We start from the raw sequence: 5,380 nt of genomic DNA on the forward strand, positions 1-5,380 counted from the left end.
CGACCGCCTGCAAGGACGGGGGATTCGGTGCTGGGCTCGGTCCCGTTTCGCTCGCAGCTACTCGGGGAATCCCTGTTGGTTTCTTTTCCTCCGCTTAGTGATATGCTTAAATTCAGCGGGTTGTCTCGCCTGATCTGAGGTCGACAGCGGATACATTCGCTTCCATCAACTTCCTGCACGACCGCGTGCGCTCGCCCTACCAAGTGCGCCCGCAACCCTGTACAGGGCCACTTCTTCACAAGGCTGGCAATCGGCTTCCCCGCTGCACGCGTGCGGCGCACAACCGGTGTGACGTGGAAGTGACGGGACACGTTCGTAAACCCATCGCGAACCGAGTACGACGCCCTACCAAGTGCGCCCGCAACCCTGTACAGGGTCACATCTTCACAAGGCTGGCAAGCGGCATTCCGCTGCGCGCGTGCGTCGTCCGAGCAGTTGCGTGATAAACGACCGTGTCGAAAGCCCAAACACCGCCGAGGCCAGTCGCCGCCGCCGCAAGGGCAGCCACGCAGCCTGGCGAGAGGCATCGTCTCGTGTAGCGTCGCCCCCGCCCCAACTGGAGTGGCCCAGTTTTTTGAACGGGACGGGAACTGCGAAGCACTTAGACCGACGGCGGACTACGACGAGAACGCCTTAAGCTTCGCCAACGTTTCGCCAACTCGTGCGGGAGACTTTTTCCGCTTCGCGGCAAGTCGTCGCGCCGTGCTCTCCGCATCAACCGCGTACGCAGCGAACCGCAAACGTCGGGCGCAGCCTCCTCACCTCCCTGCGCTTTGCGCGCGAACGTTCCCTGTTCGCGCGGCAAAGCCTGGAGGAGGCACGGCCCCGCAGCGTGTTCGAGCGCCCGGTCTACGGGACACCCTGCTTACTTCGAGGGCAACAAGCGCAACGCAAGGCTGCGATCTCGCGCACTTTGCGCACGGCTGGAGAAGCTTTGCTGGCCGGCTTTCGCTCCTCGTGTTTACCGTGCGTTAAAGTTGCGCGTCCGTGGCTCTCGCAGCTCTTGCGCGCCCGGTCGCAGAGAGGAGTACGCAACCTCGACCGCACTTTCCCTGCAGGCTTCCTTCCGACTCGAAGTCCTGCGGCGGTCTCAACGAGGTGCCACATCCTCAATGCAGTCGGTCGCCCCCGTTTCGGTTGGGCTCTGGCACGACGGTCGCCACCGTCTCGCCCTTGAGTGGCCGCTGTTGGCGCTCGCTGTGAGGTGTTCAGCGTGCTGTCCGTGTTGCCGACGCGGTCAAAACGAGTCGACGGCTCACGTTCCCTTGTGCGCCGAAGGCTCTCTTGATATGTGATCCGACCCTCAGACAGACGAAGCCAAGGGAAGACCCAAGGCCGCAATGTGCGTTCAAAGAATCAGTGCTCAGTGTGTCCTGCAATTCACACCAAGTCTCGCAGCTGGCTGCGTTCTTCATCGACCCGAGAACCGAGTGATCCACCGCTTAGAGTCGTGAAAAAGTGTTTGTTCAATTCCGTACAGTCAAAACCAAACGTTTCTGGCACTCGGCCAAACAGTGGCCAAGAAGGGCGCTTTTCAGCGCACGCTTGGACTCCAAAACTCTGCCGCGCCTTTTTCGGCTGCCGCAAATCGAGCAAACGGTGTGTTTCGGACGGCGTTTCGCTTCCGCTACTTGCGAGTGCTTTCGTGGTCCACCCCTCTATAAATACTCGGGAGGCGTCGAAGCCGGTTCTCCAAGCCGGACCCGTAGGTATCGTTGTGTGCTCGCTCTCATTGGCCCGCCTAACCAGAAAATGCCTGCGGTACACCCATTTGGATAAGAGTGCACGCAGATGCGGGCCTCGACGGCTACACATTTCCTCGGGCGGCCGCCTCCCGGCCTCCGTGGAGCGCGGGATGCACGGTCCCATCGACAAGCCTCTCCCGTTTTTACCGTGGCGTCGCGGTTCACCACGGCGGGCGGGTCGGTCTCCTCCGCATAAAAAGGGGGACCCCCGCTTTTTGTTCCACGAAATCGCACAAGCTTTTTTCGCATCCACGGTTTGCCACCGCACACCAAAATGCCGATCCGGCTGCCTACTTTAGCCAACAGGTGGAGCCAGGCGCGCCGTACTTGCGCGGCACTTCCCACGTCCACCGAAGTCGGTGCCAAGGACCACTTTCGGCGCCGGAGCCGCGTACGAGCCTACTCGAGGCGGAAGAACGAAGCCAGCAAGGGCCTGGCCGCAAGTGCGTTCAATTGTCGGGACGTCCAAGTCCCTCGTTCTTCCGTGCTTCCTCTTTCGGCAAGTCGTTGCGGCACCTTCCCAAAGCGCGCAGACCCGCTAATCGCGACGAGCGCGACGTGGCCGTGCCGCCTTTCCCTCGGCAGCAAGCAAAACGCCTGGCAACGTCGACGCTCCCCTAACCGCGATCTCGCACCGTGTTTCGTGTGGCGAATTCAAAAGCCGGCCGGCGCTGCTGCAACCATTACGGTCGGTACGCATACGCCGCGGAGGGCGGGACGGTCATCGGAGCGTGCGGTTCCTCCATCGAGTACTGCGCACCTCGGCCGTCGCATCGCCGTGCCATGACCGGCCGCGCGTCAACGCGAACCGGTGCCAGCGAGATCCCTCGCCTGCAAGAACCGACCGGCAGCCTCCGTCACCCGAGGACGCGGAGGCGCTTGCCGCGGACGGCGGGACGGTATGCACTGGTGCACAGCGGACCCGTCACATCGCCAGTTCCTTGACCGACCGCCGACGCTTGTGCCGTTCCTCTCGTACTTGGCAGTCGCCGCGCGATTGTCGGGTCTCGTTCTTGCACGCTCGAACGGTCGGGAGGGCACTCGGCTGGCGTTTCGGGAACGCGCAGCCTCGCCTTCTACCGACGTAACCACGACTCGCCGTTCGCGCTCCGCCGCTCCTGTTTACAGTACTAGGCGGTCCCGCAGCGGTCGGGTCGCGCATTTCGAGCGCTTCGAGCCACGGTGCAGTGGCGGGTCGAAAGCCGACCTATGAGTGCGTTGCGCCGTTTGTACCCGCGTCCGCCACCTGGCCGACCGTCCAAGGTCGCGGTGTTGGCGTCCGCTGGGCGCAACAATTTGTCACGGGGTGCCGCTCCACATTCAGGCAGCCCCGTGGGGAAAAGCCGACCCCGCGTCCAAACGGGGTCAGCGGCAGAAAGTGTCGGGCGCAGACGCAGCTGAGGCGCTCACCCTTCACAATCCGTTAATGATCCTTCCGCAGGTTCACCTACGGAAACCTTGTTACGACTTTTACTTCCTCTAAATGATCAAGTTTGGTCATCTTTCCAACAGACCGGCGCAACCGAAAGGCCGCGCCGGACATCGGTCCGAAGACCTCACTAAATCATTCAATCGGTAGTAGCGACGGGCGGTGTGTACAAAGGGCAGGGACGTAATCAACGCGAGCTTATGACTCGCGCTTACTGGGAATTCCTCGTTCAAGGGGAACAATTGCAAGCCCCTATCCCAATCACGAAAGAAGTTCCACGGGTTACCCAGTCTTTTCAGACAGGGATAAAGACACGCTGCTTCCTTCAGTGTAGCGCGCGTGCGGCCCCGGACATCTAAGGGCATCACAGACCTGTTATTGCTCTGTTTCGTGCGGCTAGGAGCCGCTTGTCCCTCTAAGAAGGTTGTAAGGTGCTGGGAACCCCGCACCTATTTAATAGGCTAGAGTCTCGTTCGTTATCGGAATTAACCAGACAAATCGCTCCACCAACTAAGAACGGCCATGCACCACCATCCACCGAATCAAGAAAGAGCTCTCAATCTGTCAATCCTCCCAGTGTCCGGGCCGGGTAAGTTTTCCCGTGTTGAGTCAAATTAAGCCGCAGGCTCCACTCCTGGTGGTGCCCTTCCGTCAATTCCTTTAAGTTTCAGCTTTGCAACCATACTTCCCCCGGAACCCAAATACTTTGGTTTCCCGGAAGCTGCCCGCCGAGTCATTTGAGTAACTCAGGCGGATCGCTGGTTGGCATCGTTTATGGTCAGAACTAGGGCGGTATCTGATCGCCTTCGAACCTCTGACTTTCGTTCTTGATCAATGAAAACATTCTTGGCAAATGCTTTCGCAGTAGTTCGTCTTGCGACGGTCCAAGAATTTCACCTCTAGCGCCGCAATACGAATGCCCCCGTCCGTCCCTCTTAATCATTACCTCGTATTCCAAAAACCAACAGAACAGAAACGAGGTCTTGTTCTATTATTCCATGCAAGTTTATTCAGGCGACTCGCCTGCGTTGAGCACTCTAATTTTTTCAAAGTAAAAGCACCGGCCATCTCGAGGCACACAATGAAGTGCACCAAGAAAGAACCGGCATGATGTTCAGTCCGAGCCGTCGCATCGGGTAGATGCACTACTCGTCTGGAACTGAGATCCAACTACGAGCTTTTTAACCGCAGCAGCTTTAGTATACGCTATTGGAGCTGGAATTACCGCGGCTGCTGGCACCAGACTTGCCCTCCAATTGATCCTCGTTAAAGGATTTAGAGTGTACTCATTTCAATTACGGGGCCTCAAAAGAGTCCCGTATTGTTATTTTTCGTCACTACCTCCCCGTGCCGGGAGTGGGTAATTTGCGCGCCTGCTGCCTTCCTTGGATGTGGTAGCCGTTTCTCAGGCTCCCTCTCCGGAATCGAACCCTGATTCTCCGTTACCCGTAACAACCATGGTAAGCAAGTAACCTACCATCGAAAGTTGATAAGGCAGACACTTGAAAGAAACGTCGCCGGCTCGTGGCCATGCGATCAGCACAAAGTTATCCAGAGTCACCACACAATACGGGCCGAAACCCGATCGATCTTGGTCTAATAAAAGCACCCGTTACCCAAAGGGCTCCAGGCTCACTGCATGTATTAGCTCTAGAATTGCCACAGTTATCCAAGTAGGAAGAAACGATCTAAGGAACCATAACTGATTTAATGAGCCATTCGCGGTTTCGCCTTATTTCGGCATGTACTTAGACATGCATGGCTTAATCTTTGAGACAAGCATATGATTACTGGCAGGATCAACCAGGTAATCGTTCGACTGCGCGTCCGTCCTCGCCCTCGGCGGGCCGGACGCAGTCTGTGTGCGGCGGAGGCCACCTTCAGGCGCCCCAACACGCTTATTTTGCACTCCGAGATGACGGCGTTCGAGCTCGCTACGGCACAACCTTCCCGAAAGACGAGTGGGAGCCGTGCGGCAAGAAGCACGTTCATGCTCGCTCTTTTTCGTTGCATCGACTCGGTCGCGCCGTGCGGGTTGCCCAAGCCCGCTGCACTGTCGGTGGACCGGCCGGAACTAGCAACGGAGCCGAGACTGCAAAGCCGCCAGACGACGGGTCACGCCCGCGTCTTCGGCGCTTTCGCATCTGAATCGCCCGAGGACGACACGGAACACACCTCGATATCGTGGTAAAACGGCACCGTCCGA

At 58.5% G+C, this 5,380-nt stretch overlaps 3 non-coding genes across 3 annotated transcripts in view; all 3 read right to left on the reverse strand.

Moving 5' to 3' along the window:
* Window positions 1-143, reverse strand: part of LOC142792779 (large subunit ribosomal RNA) — a 3,958-nt gene extending 3,815 nt beyond the window's left edge. The window contains exon 1 of the ribosomal RNA XR_012891201.1: window positions 1-143. This exon is cut by the window's left edge and continues 3,815 nt beyond it. This is a non-coding gene — a ribosomal RNA (large subunit ribosomal RNA).
* Window positions 144-1,297: 1,154 nt separating this feature from the next.
* Window positions 1,298-1,450, reverse strand: LOC142792757 (5.8S ribosomal RNA). The gene has a single exon (XR_012891179.1). It is a non-coding gene; the product is annotated as a 5.8S ribosomal RNA (ribosomal RNA).
* A 1,719-nt stretch (window positions 1,451-3,169) lies between these two features.
* Window positions 3,170-4,984, reverse strand: LOC142792769 (small subunit ribosomal RNA). The gene has a single exon (XR_012891191.1). It is a non-coding gene; the product is annotated as a small subunit ribosomal RNA (ribosomal RNA).
* Window positions 4,985-5,380: the final 396 nt, after the last annotated feature.

The sequence above is a fragment of the Rhipicephalus microplus genome, unplaced genomic scaffold, assembly GCF_043290135.1.
Source record: "Rhipicephalus microplus isolate Deutch F79 unplaced genomic scaffold, USDA_Rmic scaffold_244, whole genome shotgun sequence".
In the NCBI taxonomy this organism is placed as follows: Eukaryota; Metazoa; Arthropoda; class Arachnida; order Ixodida; family Ixodidae; genus Rhipicephalus; species Rhipicephalus microplus.